The following is a 13,951-nucleotide window of genomic DNA, read 5'->3' as shown; positions in this document are numbered from 1 at the left end:
ACAGCTTGAGGATGTTGACAAGGTGCTTGGACTGGTGCGTGCAACCACTTCTAGGTTGGACCCTTGCCCCTCTTGGCTAATAAAAGCTAGCAGGACTGGAACAGCCGGCTGGGCCAGGGAAGTGATTAATGCCTCATTGCGAGAGGGAGTGGTCCCTGGCTGCCTGAAAGAGGTGGTAGTAAGACCACTTCTGAAGAAACCGTCCCTGGACCCAGAAAATCTTAATAATTATAGGCCGGTAGCAAATGTTCCATTCCTGGGCAAGGTCCTGGAAAGAGTGGTTGCCGGCCAGCTCCAGACACTCTTGGATGAGACCGATTATCTGGATCCATTTCAGTCGGGCTTCAGGCCTGGTTTTGGTACGGAGACAGCCTTGGTTGCCCTGTATGATGACCTTTGTCGGGAGAAAGACAGGGGGAGTGTGACTCTGTTGATTCTCCTTGACCTCTCAGCGGCTTTCGATACCTTTGACCATGGTATCCTTCTGGGGAGACTTGCTGATTTGAGATTTGGCGGCACTGCTTGGCAGTGGTTCCGCTCCTACTTGGCGGGCCGTCTCCAGAAGGTAGTGCTTGGGGAGCATTGCTCGACACCCTGGGCTCTCCAATATGGAGTTCCGCAGGGGTCAGTCCTGTCCCCCATGCTTTTTAATATCTACATGAAGCCGCTGGGTGCAGTCATCAGAAGTTTTGGGGTGCGTTGCCATCAGTATGCTGATGACACGCAGCTCTACTTCTCTTTTTCATCTTTTTCAGGTGAGGCTGTCAATGTAATGAACCAGTGCCTGGCTGCAACAATGGACTGGATGAGAGCTAACAAACTGAGGCTCAATCCAGACAAGACTGAGATGCTGTTAGTGGGGGGGTCTCCTGACCAGATGGCGGATGTTCGACCCGTTCTGGATGGGGTTGCAGTCCCCCTGAAGAAGCAGGTTCGTAGCTTGGGAGTTCTTTTAGAACCATCCCTGTCACTTGAGGCACAGGTAGCCTCGGTGACACGGAGTGCTTTTTACCAACTTCGGCTGGTGGCCCAGCTACGTCCCTATCTGGACAGAGAGAACCTCGCTTCAGTTGTTTATGCTCTGGTAACCTCGAAATTAGATTACTGCAATGCGCTCTACGTGGGGCTGCCTTTGAAGACGGTTCGGAAACTGCAGCTCGTGCAAAATGCAGCGGCCAGATTGATAACAGGGACCCGGCGGTCCGAACATATAACACCGATTCTGGCCCGCATGCATTGGCTGCCTATATGTTTCCAGGCCCGATTCAAAGTGCTGGTGTTAACCTATAAAGCCTTATGCGGCTCGGGACCACAATACCTGATGAAACGCCTTCCCCGATATGAACCTACCCATACACTACGTTCAACATCGAAGACCCTCCTCCGGGTGCCTACTCATAGGGAAGCTCGGAGGGTGGCAACCAGAAAAAGGGCCTTTTCAGTGGTGGCCCCAGAATTATGGAACAATCTTCCTAAGGAGGTACGCCTGGCGCCAACATTACTATCTTTTCGGCGCCAGGTTAAAACTTTTCTCTTCTCCCAGGCATTTTAGTATGTGTTAAAATTGTTTTTTTTAAAAAAATGTTTTTAATTTCTCTTAGAATTTTAAGAAATTTTAAAAATTGTTTTTAAATTGTTTAAATATGTGATTTTCGTATTAATGTTTGATTGTTGTGAACCGCCCAGAGAGCTTCGGCTATGGGACGGTATATAAATTTAATAAAATAATAAATAAATAAATAAATAAATAAATTGTGAGGATAAAATGGATGAGAACTGCTTAACCACCTTGAGCTCTTTGGAGGAATGGTGGGCTATAAACACAATCATAAATAAACCTGTCTATTACCTTGACTCTCCAGCAAAATTATGTTATCTCCCCCCCATAACACTACTATGTATCACTTTTTTATTGTGCAAGAGCGCCTAATCTACTTCAATTGCACAGCCTAAATTTGCCAGCATATAACTGAAATATTCTCAAAATAGGCCTAGTCTGTTTCTGACATGCTAGCTTTCTGTGTGTGGGAATATTTTGGTTGGGAGAGGATTCTATCATATGAGGCCAAATCAGCAGTATAAAACTGCACAGCTAACCTCCTCATATACTTTTGGCAGAGCTTGGAGAAGTTACTTTTTTGAACTACAACTCCCATCAGCCCAATCCAGTGGCCATGCTTGCTGGGGCTGATGGGAGTTGTAGTTTTAAAAAAGTAACTTTCCAAGCTCTGACTTTTGGTGAGAGTCAGGCCTTAAAGTTGGTTTACCAAAGAGGAACTTATCTTCCTACATATGATCATGTACACAGCTGTGCTGATAAAAATGCTCTACCCGTTTAAGTGGCCATTTCAGACTAGAGTTTTTCCACACAGTTGTATACCCCAAATTGCCCAATCACATGGAGAAAATAAGCACTGCCCTTTTGTGTGAATCAGTACTTAGGAAGCAGAGATTCCTCCAGTTTTACTCTTTGGGGTACAGGAAGTAGAACCTTTCTGGATCAGAACAAAAGTCCTATCTAGTCCAGCATCCAGTCCCAACAATGGCCAACTAGATGCTTCCAAGAAGCCCACATGGCCACTGTATGTCCCCCACCTACCGCTATGTAAATGTACACTGCCTGTGAACACAGAGCTTCATTTAGCTATTAGGATCAATAGCCATTTCTAGAGCTGTTTTCTTCTATGAATCTCTTGCCCTTTTTAAGCCATAAGCTAATGATCACCACCAGTGCCAGCTTCAGGTTTGGGGAGGGGGGAGTCCTTTGGCAAGATGTCCTCAGTTGAGGCCCCTTCTCCAAAAGGGCTCACCTCCTCCTCACCACTGCCAGTGCTCCCCGTTCAGTTGCCCTTTCCTGAATTGGCATAGGCCTTAATGGGCCAATCAGTGCCAACCCTGAGACCAGCCCTGGCCATCACCACCTCTTGTGCCGTTGAAACCCAGAGGTTAACTAGGCTGCATGAGAAACAGCACTTCCTACTATCTATTCTTCCTGTTTCATTGGATGACACCCTCTCTTCAGATCTAGTTATAATGAAAAGGAGAATTCTCTCCTTGTCCATTCTCTATACTGCTCATAATTTTATGAGTCTGCCCCCATCCAACACCCCCTTTTTTGTTAGAGTGGGGCTGCACACCACTTGCTTTGGAGCAAACTGTCAGAATTTCTCTCTACTGAGATGCGTAGCAAAGTTGTGTAGCGCTGCGAACGGAGAGTATTGAGTGAGCTGTGTGTGTGTTTGAATCTTTGCTAAGATTCTGCCTTCCCTGCAAATTAGTCAGAGACTTTAAGCTTTAAAATAAGAAACTACGTTACTCTGGAAGTACATGCTTGATAGGAAAGAGTTCTATATCTAGCTTAACTGGCTATGCTGGAGCAACGAGCACTGGTCCCAGTACTCACCCTCATCCTGATTGAGAGGAGAGACAAAGAGAAGACAAGAGAAAACAGACTTGAGAAGGCGGGAAGGAACTGGGATTCAACATTCCTTTCCTTATCAGTCTAGCGGGAAGGGAAGAGACTGCAGGATCAAAGGGATAGGTATAGTCTCAACCAGCAAGAGGTCTAGCATTCTAGCTACCCTTATTAACCCCCATGCAGCCTCAACCCACCAAGTTGGAGTTGAAGGTCATAAGTACCTTAAGTACCTTGTGCCCACAAAACTTTTAGGGCCCACAAAAATGTTTTATTTTTTCTTAAATAAGAAAAAATTAAAATGTAGTACTAATAATTTATTTTCATGCCTTTCAGCCTTGAAAATACGACTACATACATAGAATACTAATCAATCTGTAAGCACCTTGAAAACAATGCAGTGATTACTAGGAGCCAACATGGATTTATTTATTTATTTGATTGAACTTTTATACCGCCCATAGCAAGCTCTCTGGGCGGTGTATGAAGAACAAATCCTGCCAAACTAATCTCATCTCATTTTTTGATCGGGTAATCTCCCTTGTAGACTGTGGGAATGCTGTGGACATAATATATCTTGACTTCAGCAAAGCTTTTGACAAAGTGCCCCATGATATCCTGGTTAGCAAGCTAGATAAATGTGGGCTGGATGGAACAACTATGATGGATCCACAGTTGGCTCCAGAATCGTACTCAAAGAGTGCTTATCAATGGTTCCTTCTCAAACTGGGCAGAAGTAACGAGTGGGGTACCACATGGGTCAGTCCTGGGCCCAGTGCTCTTTAACATTTTTATTAACGACTTGGATGAGGGGGTACAAAGCATGCTTATCAAATTTGCAGATGATACAAAGTTGGGGGACATAGCTAATACCATGGAAGTGGGGAACCTCTAGGCCTCTCTATCTGGCCCTTGGGACTCTTTCCAGGCCACATCCCTCCCCCGCTGGCCATGCCCCAACCAACCCTGCTGTGATTCCTTGCCTGGCTGAAGTGTGTCCTTGAACTATAATAATACATCTTGCTTGTCTGGATAAGAGATGGGAAGATGTGTGTGTTGAACCTCTGACTAGAAACCTTTGACTGTTGTGTGTCTAGAAAGCAGTCTGTTGCACAAAGAGTAGGTCACATCCATTGCCTTGCCCATTTTTTGCCTCTGGCCACAAGCACCACTGGCATGTGACTCCTGGAAGGTTGCCCGTGACAGAACATAAGAAGAGCCTGGTGGATCAGGCTACAAAGGCCCATCTAATCCAGCATCCTGTTCTCACAGTGGCCAATCAGATGCCTACAGGAAGCCTAAAAGCAGGACCTGAGTGCAACAACCCTCTCTGTTCCTGCAGTTCCCAGCAACTGGTATTCAGAAGCATATTGCCTCCAACTGTGAAGACAGAGCATAGATATCATGCTTAAAATAGCCATCAGGCTTAAAAAGGTTCCCCACCCGTTCTTATTTTTGTGTTCACAATATTCTGTACGTTCTGGAAGCTCGTAGGAACATTGCTGAGTTTTTCAAAATTCTTTTTTCGTTTTAATTTACTAACTTATATGTGTCCATGTACATAGGAGTCCCCTGAACATGAAAAAAGAACAATACCTTGTTTTTGGATGGTCCTGTTTCTCTTCCAAACAGAGAAGTGTGTTTTACCACTGAGCTAGGGCTGGGAGTATTCTGTGTCTGAAACTGTGGAGAGCCACTGCCGGTCAGTGTTGACAATACTGTTGACTCAATATAAGACAGCTTCCTATCCCATATGTTCATTAGGCAACCAAACCACATGAAGATAGTGACCAATTACTTCATGAGAACAGGTCATACACATCTGCTCACTTCAATGCTATACAGGCAAAATAGAAAGGGTGGTTTGCAGACAGAATGCAAGCACATAATGGTCAAGAACAACCTTCAGATTAGGAATACTGGAATAGTCCCAATAGAGAGCAATAAATAAAAGGTAGGCACCCAACACTGTGCTTGCTATGAAGTGCTGTTGACAGATTCTGTTTACCCTCTCCCCAGTAATGTAAGTAAATGTTCAGTAAAGCAAATCCCCCCAAACATACTCTACAGCACATCAACACAATCCAATACAGGGGCAGTGCATGTTTAAGTTAATTGATTGCTATGAGCTTAAGTTGGTTTGTTGGATTGTGGACAAAATTCATTTCGGAAGGCAAGTTTTTTCAGCATGTTTGAGAAGAGGGCCAAATCTTTCAGCTGATATAAGGTATCTCCAAATTAAATCATGAAAATACTGTTGGAAATACAACCAAACTAATTGTTTTAGGCCTGAATCAATCCCCTATGGACTGTGAGGTTTTATCTTTCTGTGCAACAACTACTGGCCATTCTCCAACGAGGCATTCTGTATGGCTCCCTAGTTAACTAAATTAAGAAGATTGGCAACCTCTACCCAATAGTCATGCAAGCACAACACCAACTAACTTAACTTAACTTAACTAACTTAAGATAGTGCAAGACAACAACCCAATCCAAGGCATGTTTACTCAAAAGTGGCACTTTTTCCTAAGTGTGCATAAATTGCAGTCTTAGGGGTTTGTTTTGTTTTTTCATTCTAAGATCTTGCCTATAGAGTCAAAGGCTGTACTTTTATTTTGCCTGTTCTTCAAGACAAAGGCTGAATCCATATCCTCTTGTTTTGAAACATCCTGCATTGCAGAAACAGTATTAGGACCAAAGATTCAGAGAAATTGTCCCATCCCTATGTCATTTTAAATGTTACTCACTGTGGATGGAGTAGAGATGGATTCCACTTGCTGTTGTTCAGTTTCAAATGTTTGGTGCCTCAATCTTTCTTCAATGTAACTGAGTTCACAATAAATAAAGATCCCATCGCAAGAGGCAGATCTTTCAGGATGGGGCCCAATTTCAGAAGCCACTGCTATCTATGTTCTTCTACTCAACCTTCTTTTGTACCATACCTTTAAAATAAGTCCCAGAATCTGACTCCTTCATTCTATACTTGAGCTGGGCAGATAAAGATCGGTATTGGGACCTGTACTTTTCAACTTGTTCATTAATGACCTAGAATTAGGAGTGAGCAGTGAAGTGGCCAAGTTTGCTGACGACACTAAATTGTTCAGGGTTGTTAAAACAAAAAGGGATTGCGAAGAGCTCCAAAAAGATCTCTCCAAACTGAGTGAATGGGCGGAAAAATGGCAGATGCAATTCAATATAAACAAGTGTAAAATTATGCATATTGGAGCAAAAAATCTGAATTTCACATATACGCTCATGGGGTCTGAACTGGCGGTGACCGACCAGGAGAGAGACCTCGGGGTTGTGGTGGACAGCACGATGAAAATGTCGACCCAGTGTGCGGCAGCTGTGAAAAAGGCAAATTCCATGCTAGGGATAATTAGGAAAGGTATTGAAAATAAAACAGCCGATATCATAATGCCGTTGTATAAATCTATGGTGCGGCCGCATTTGGAATACTTTGTACAGTTCTGGTCGCCTCATCTCAGAAAGGATATTATAGAGTTGGAAAAGGTTCAGAAGAGGGCAACCAGAATGATCAAGGGGATGGAGCGACTCCCTTACGAGGAAAGGTTGCAGCATTTGGGGCTTTTTAGTTTAGAGAAAAGGCGGGTCAGAGGAGACATGATAGAAGTGTATAAAATTATGCATGGCATTGAGCAAGTGGATAGAGAAAAGTTCTTCTCCCTCTCTCATAATACTAGAACTCGTGGACATTCAAAGAAGCTGAATGTTGGAAGATTCAGGACAGACAAAAGGAAGTACTTCTTTACTCAGCGCATAGTTAATCTATGGAATTTGCTCCCACAAGATGCAGTAATGGCCACCAGCTTGGATGGCTTTAAAAGAAGATTAGACAAATTCATGGAGGACAGGGCTATCAATGGCTACTAGCCGTGATGGCTGTGCTCTGCCACCCTAGTCAGAGGCAGCATGCTTCTGAAAACCAGTTGCCGGAAGCCTCAGGAGGGGAGAGTGTTCTTGCACTCGGGTCCTGCTTGCGGGCTTCCCCCAGGCACCTGGTAGGCCACTGTGAGAACAGGATGCTGGACTAGATGGGCCACTGGCCTGATCCAGCAGGCTCTTCTTATGTTCTTATGTTCTTAACTTTAATTTTCACAGGACTTCTGTGGATTTTCTTCCCAGCTCTTACAGAGCAATCTTTTGTTGGCTGCAGCAGTACTATTGTTGTTCCTACCACTTTGAATGCCTTAAGTCTGAGATTCAAACACATTTCTGTAAGAGAAATGAATAGCTCAGTTTTTCTTAGAGGATGAACGACATAAGCATTCATCAAAGCTGCATCACACAAGCTGAATTTTTGCGTTGAATACTTGGAAAAGGTGCAGAAGCACAGGCCAGGGACTATCACTGTACTCTTCCAACCTTCCTTCTTTTAATAAATTGGGTGACTAGCATTTCAGCATCACAAAATCAAGGTGGATGTTTCACCTCTGAGGCCAAAATGGCACCACAGGACACTGGATGGAACTGTACTTCCTGCTTTCAGGCCAGTGGCCTCCTACCATAGGCCCAGCTCCATTGCATATGCTGATATGGATCTTGACGTATATAGAAAACACATGACCAACTTGCATCCCATCTCACATCTGAGCAATCCCCACTCTGCTTCTGATTTGATCTCTTCATTGTCAGTTGCAATAACATGTCTTTTCGGTGGTCAACAGTGAAGTAGTGATCGATCAACACCCTGACGGCTTTCCGCAACTCTTTCTTTTTTGCAATCCACAGCTCCTCTGTCTGTTCAGGGATATCGCTGGGTAGTTGTTGTTGCTGCTTCAGCAGCAGCAGCCGCCGCCACCTCCACTGCACTCTGATGTCATCCATTTATTGAGCTGCATGCTTCAGTGAGAGACAGTGTAGGATCCCTGGTAATTGCCTCCCTCATCTCTTTGCTGTACCTCCAGCCACAGGATGAACAGCTCTGAACAAAACAGCTTCTTGTGCTATTGAGCAAGATCCCAGAAGCGACTGGCGGTGCTTAGAATTCCACACATGTGTGTCTGGGATGCAGCCCTGACAGCCTGTGAATGATGGGTATAGTGATCTCCAGCATATTGGAGTAAGTTTCTGGTGCAGTATTTCTATGATGCTTTCAGAAAGCACTGCCACCTCTCTCTCTCCATGCCACTACCACTTCTCATTTTCTCTGCCACATCAGGCCTGTTAGCATCTTTATGGAGGGTTCACAAGATAGGTTGTATAAATAAAAAGGTCACCAGAATGTTGGATTTGTCTCCTCTTCCTCCCTCCCACTGAAAAAAAATATCCATTCTCCTCCACCAATGACCTTTACTGCAGCTTAAAAAGGAGGCACTTTTGAATATTTAGGCTGCTCTGTGTTACAAAACAAGACTTCATCCGAGATGCAAAGAATATTTAGCCTGCTCTGTGTTACAAAAACAAGGCTTCATCCGAGATGCAAAGAATGCGTGGGAGAGAACTGTATGCACAGCCTGAGTTTGTCTTGCTGTTTTCACCACAATTCCTACTGCCAAAGAAACAAGCCACTTTCCAAAGTGATTATAACAATAACATGCATCAGTTCTTATCTGTTGCACAATAAACTATTCACTGAAAGCTTCCAAGGAGTCCCTTTTTGACAAGCAAGTGCAATATAATCCAGGAGTAGAGTAAATACTCTCCCTGAAATTTATCACTCAAGGTTATTCTTTGCAGGAACTATTATTGTGCAGGAACGATTGTTTTTGATGTATCAATCACTTCTATACAAATTTTCTAAATACATTTTTTCAATCATTACAGTTATCATAACAAATATAGTCCGAGGAAAGTTAAATGCCAGATTAGCTTCACTTGCACACACTTGATCAGATGGGGAGTCACACTGTGTTGGGACTGGAAAACTGACCTGAATGTACCCAGCCACTGGCATATAGGACATATGCAGAAAGTAACTGGTCTGTGATGAAGAGAACAGATTTTGCAACCAGGGCCAGGTATCACAAAACCCCCTATAAAGTAGCATAAGTTGCTCTAACAACATCCAAAACCTAAGCCATTATATTCCCAAGCAGCAGGCCTGATGGTTGCCAAAGCTCCACTCAGATAAGTGGCAATGAATGTAAAGGGGCAGTATTATGCCTTAGAGCTATATACTGCCACACCTATGAATACACTCAGACTAGACATTTTGTCTTCTTCAATAAGGGCCTCTTTAGGAGTGAACAGTGAGGGTGTATCTGTGTGTATCATTGCAGATTCCTGACCTGAAAAGCCTACACTACTAGTCCCAATAAGAATATAAGAAGACACCTGCTGGATCAGGTCAAAGTTTTATCTAGCCCAGCATCCTGTTTCCCACAGTGGAAAGCCCCAAACCAGGGCATGAGCACAATAGCACTCTCCAACTCATGTTCCCCTGCAAAACTGTATTCAGAGACAGGGTGCTTCTGATCAAGGAAGTAGTATATAGCCATCATAGCTAGTAACCATAGATAGGCTGATCTTCCATGAATTCAATGCCTAATGAGCTTAGCGGGTGAGCAGGGAGTTAAACCTGCATCTTCGATATTGTATATTGTACTGTATATTATACCAGGTTCCACAGTTCTACGAAGACAGAGGGAGGTATATTTCTGGAGTGTTTGATAGATCTAGCTTGGCCCAAATCATAGCTTTCTTACACTGCTCCTCTAATTTGTGCTGGCATAAGAGCTCCCAAAGGCCTTGCTTTTGCTGAGATCCAGCCCAGGCAGCTGACTCTTCAGTAGGAACCTCTGGGCTACAACCTGACACGTTGTCACACATACGCTGTCACACTCTGTTATCATTATGCTGTGGGTCCTGGACACAACCAGACTTTTCGAGAGAGTGTGAAGATGGAGCGCAATGCTAACCACTACACCATCAAGAATCTGCTACCTTACAAAAACATCCACGTCAAGTTTATTCTCTCCAACCCTGAGGGATGGAAGGAAGGCAAAGAGATGATATTTCAGACTGATGAAGATGTCCTTGGAGGCATTCCTACAGAGTCCCTCACATTCACCCCCCTGGAGGACATGATTTTTCTGAAATGGGAGGAACCAGTGGAGCCCAATGGACTCATCACTCAGAATGAGAGAAGCTGATCAGAAGTTCAGCTGAAGGTGTCGGACTTGCAAGCACAGAAGGAAAGAGAGAGAACCAACTCACAGCTTTGTTGGGGGCAACCTGAGATGTTTCTGCCGCTCCATGTGCCTGCACCACCCTGTATTTTCACTGGAAGCTGTAATCACTTTTTTTAAAATAATGTTACAGTATTTGTTATTTAATTTTTGTAAATTGTATTGTTTTATTGATGCATTTCTGTACTTGTGTTTTTCTTGTAAGCCACCTTGAGGGCCCTTTGGCCATAAGGTGGGGTATAAATAAACTATAATAATAATAATAATAAACATTCAAAGGAACCTTGATAGGCTGGAGCATTGGGCTGAAAACAACAGAATGAAATTCAACAGGGATAAATGCAAAGTCCTACACTTAGGAAAAAGAAACCAAATGCACAGTTATAACATGGGGAATACTTGGCTGAGCCATATGACATGTGAGAAGGATCCTGAAATTGTCATTGATCACAAGCTGAATATGAGCCAACAGTGTGATGTGGCTGCAAAAAAGGCAAATGCTATATTAGGCTGCATTAACAGAAGTATAGTTTCCAAATCGTGTGAAGTACTAGTTCCCCTCTATTCAGCACTGGTTAGGCCTCATCTTGAATACTGTGTCCAGTTCTGGTCTCTGCACTTCAAGAAGGATGCAGACACACTGGAACGGGTTCAGAGGAGGGCAACAAAGATGATCAGCGGACTGGAAATAAAGCCCTATGAGGAGAGACTGAAAGAACTGGGCATGTTTAGCCTGGAGAAGAGAAGACTGAGGGGAGATATGATAGCACTCTTCAAGTACATGAAAGGTTGTCACATAGAGGAGGGCCGGGATCTGTTCTCAATCGTCCCAGAGTACATGGAATAATGGGCTCAAGTTGCAGGAAGCCAGATTTCGACTGGACATCAGGAAAAACTTCCTAACTGCTAGAGCCATACGACAATGAAACCAATTACCTAGGGAGGTAGTGGGCTCTCCAGCACTGGAGGCATTCAAGAGGCAGCTGGACAGCCATCTGTCGAGAATGCTTTGATTTGGATTCCTGCACTGAGCAGGGGGTTGGACTTGGTAGCCTTATAGGCCCCTTCCAACTCTACTATTCTATGATTCTACATAAAATACAAACCAAAACAAATATACATACCATTCAAATCAAAAGGTCAGGCACATATTAATTGCCAATGAGATAATTTAACAATGCTCGCTGAAGCTTATTAACTTATATTAATTTATTAATTTATAAGAGAAAATAAATATAATTTGCATTCGGACAACACCATTTCGACGTATGAACGCAAATTTATTATCTAAATTTTAACTTTACAGCATTTTTTATTGGCAAATTCCTGGATTATTTCATCAACAGGCATGTTTTTTAATAACTCACTTTCAATACAGAGTAGAGAGAGGTGAGTTAATTTTGTTTGTGACATAGTGAAACGTAGGTAGTTCCTGATGTGATTTAATTTGGAAAATGACCGTTCTCTTTCTACATGTGCCAAAAATTGATACGTAAATTCTTTATTATTATTAAATTTTATTTATACCCCGTGATACATACATTGGGAAAACGTGTAACTAGATTTTTTTCAATTTGTGCAGCAAGCAGTTCAGTCATGATTTTCTTTTCAGGAAACAATCTCGAAAATAATAAAAATTTATTAACATACTCTTCTTTGAGATCTGTAGGGTATATTTCAACCAGTACTTTTCCTCTGGAAACAATTTCATCTTCAGGCATAGATCTGTCAACTAGAAAATTAAACCTGTTATGTAATCCCTAACCTAAATAGATGATAATTTACGGATGAAATTACTTATAATACGTACCTTTTAAGTAATCAAAACGGAGAACATTTTGATATATGCACTATTATTTTGTACTATAGTGAAAAGCTTAGTGACCGTGGCCATAGGCGCCAACTAAATGATGGCGGATAGGAGGCCCACTTAGCCTCAGCACAGTTTACTTCTCGCAATAAGCAAGATACATACTTTGACTGCATTGGTATAAAGATGAATATAATCCAGCCTGGATTATATTCGTCTTTATACCAACTCAGTCATAAAATATATTTTTTAATACTTTTTTATGGAGGAAGGGGCCCACGAAGACAAAAGTGCCTAGGGCCCATGAAAGTCATAATGCGGCCCTGGTCACAACATTAAAGGTCCACTTCCTATGTTTGTGCGGAATGCACCTCCTAAAGAGATGGTATCTGCAGGAGGCCCTCACCTGCAGAATGCAGTGATCCACTAGGTATATAAGGGGTAAGATGGTCTTTCAGGTATCCTGGTCCCAAGCTGTATAGGGCTTTGTACACCAAAACCAGCACCTTGGCCTGGCAGCTAATGGGCAGCTGGTGCAATTCTTTCAGTAGCAGAGTGACATGTTGGCGATGTCCAGCCCCAGTGAACAGTCGTGCTGCTGCATTTTGCACCAGCGGCACCTTCTGGACCAACTCAAGAACTGTTGAAGAGTATCAAAATTTGGCACTTGAGCATCTGAGTGAGCTTTGTGTGCTTGAATCCTTGCTAAATATTACACCTTCCCTGGAAATGGTCAGACAGAGACTTTAAGCTTTAAAATAAGAAATAACTACTTTATTCTGGAAGTACATACTTGATAGGAAAGAGTTCTACATTTTTTTCAGTCAAAGGGATCCTCTCAAGATGGCGAACTAGCAGGTTGTCAAGGCTAGAGCTCCGCTGCTAATACAACAAGAAACCACAGTCTAAGTGAAAACTTTTCAGCTATATAATCTAAGGACTTTAGCATAATTTTATCTAGACTGGGACGAGTGAAGAATTGAAAAGTTAGCTCCATTATCTCTTATCCTGTTATGCTACAAGGAATGATGGAGACGCTCAGCTACTGTAGTGAAAACATCCCTTTAAAAGTAAGTACTTCAAGGTCGAGAAGGCAGAGATAGAGTCTTAAAATACTTTATCACTCTGACTAAACGAACACTAAGACAACTAAACGCCTCCTACAGAAGAATTTCAAAATAATTAGAAATAAGAATGGTGCTTACCAGGAATGCATGTAACAGACTGGGAATCTCCCCCTCACTTGAATTAACAGCAGCTGCCACCGTTTGAAAGAACAATTGCTGCTAGTGAGCACTGAGGGAAAGCTACAGGCAGCTGGACACTCAGCAACTGTAATTATTCCAAAGCAATTCAACGTCGTTTCGGCCTTCGCCGCTGCTGTTGTGTGTGTGTGTGCATTGTTGCGGCCTGTTTGGGCCCTGCTGCCAGCGGTGTTGCGTTGCCGCCGTTGCTGCTGCCTGTTCGCCCGCCCGCCATCGTTGTGCCACCGTCGTTGTCATCGCCGGCCCGCTTGCGTGCGGGCGTTGTCGTCGTTGCCGGGGGGCGCGCCGCCGCTGAGGACTCCGTTGCCGC

The 13,951-nt window shown here is 43.3% G+C and overlaps 1 long non-coding RNA gene across 1 annotated transcript; it reads right to left on the bottom strand.

Moving 5' to 3' along the window:
- Nucleotides 1–12,101: 12,101 nt before the first annotated feature.
- On the bottom strand, nucleotides 12,102–13,642 carry LOC133382403 (uncharacterized). The gene is made up of 3 exons (XR_009761948.1): nucleotides 13,582–13,642; nucleotides 13,170–13,258; nucleotides 12,102–12,298 (listed from the first exon to the last, which is right to left on the bottom strand). It is a non-coding gene; the product is annotated as an uncharacterized LOC133382403 (long non-coding RNA).
- Nucleotides 13,643–13,951: the final 309 nt, after the last annotated feature.

The sequence above is a fragment of the Rhineura floridana genome, chromosome 3 (assembly GCF_030035675.1).
Source record: "Rhineura floridana isolate rRhiFlo1 chromosome 3, rRhiFlo1.hap2, whole genome shotgun sequence".
NCBI lineage: Eukaryota > Metazoa > Chordata > Lepidosauria > Squamata > Rhineuridae > Rhineura > Rhineura floridana.
Note: the sequence above shows the minus strand (reverse complement) of the source record. Positions and strands in the feature narration are given on the sequence as shown.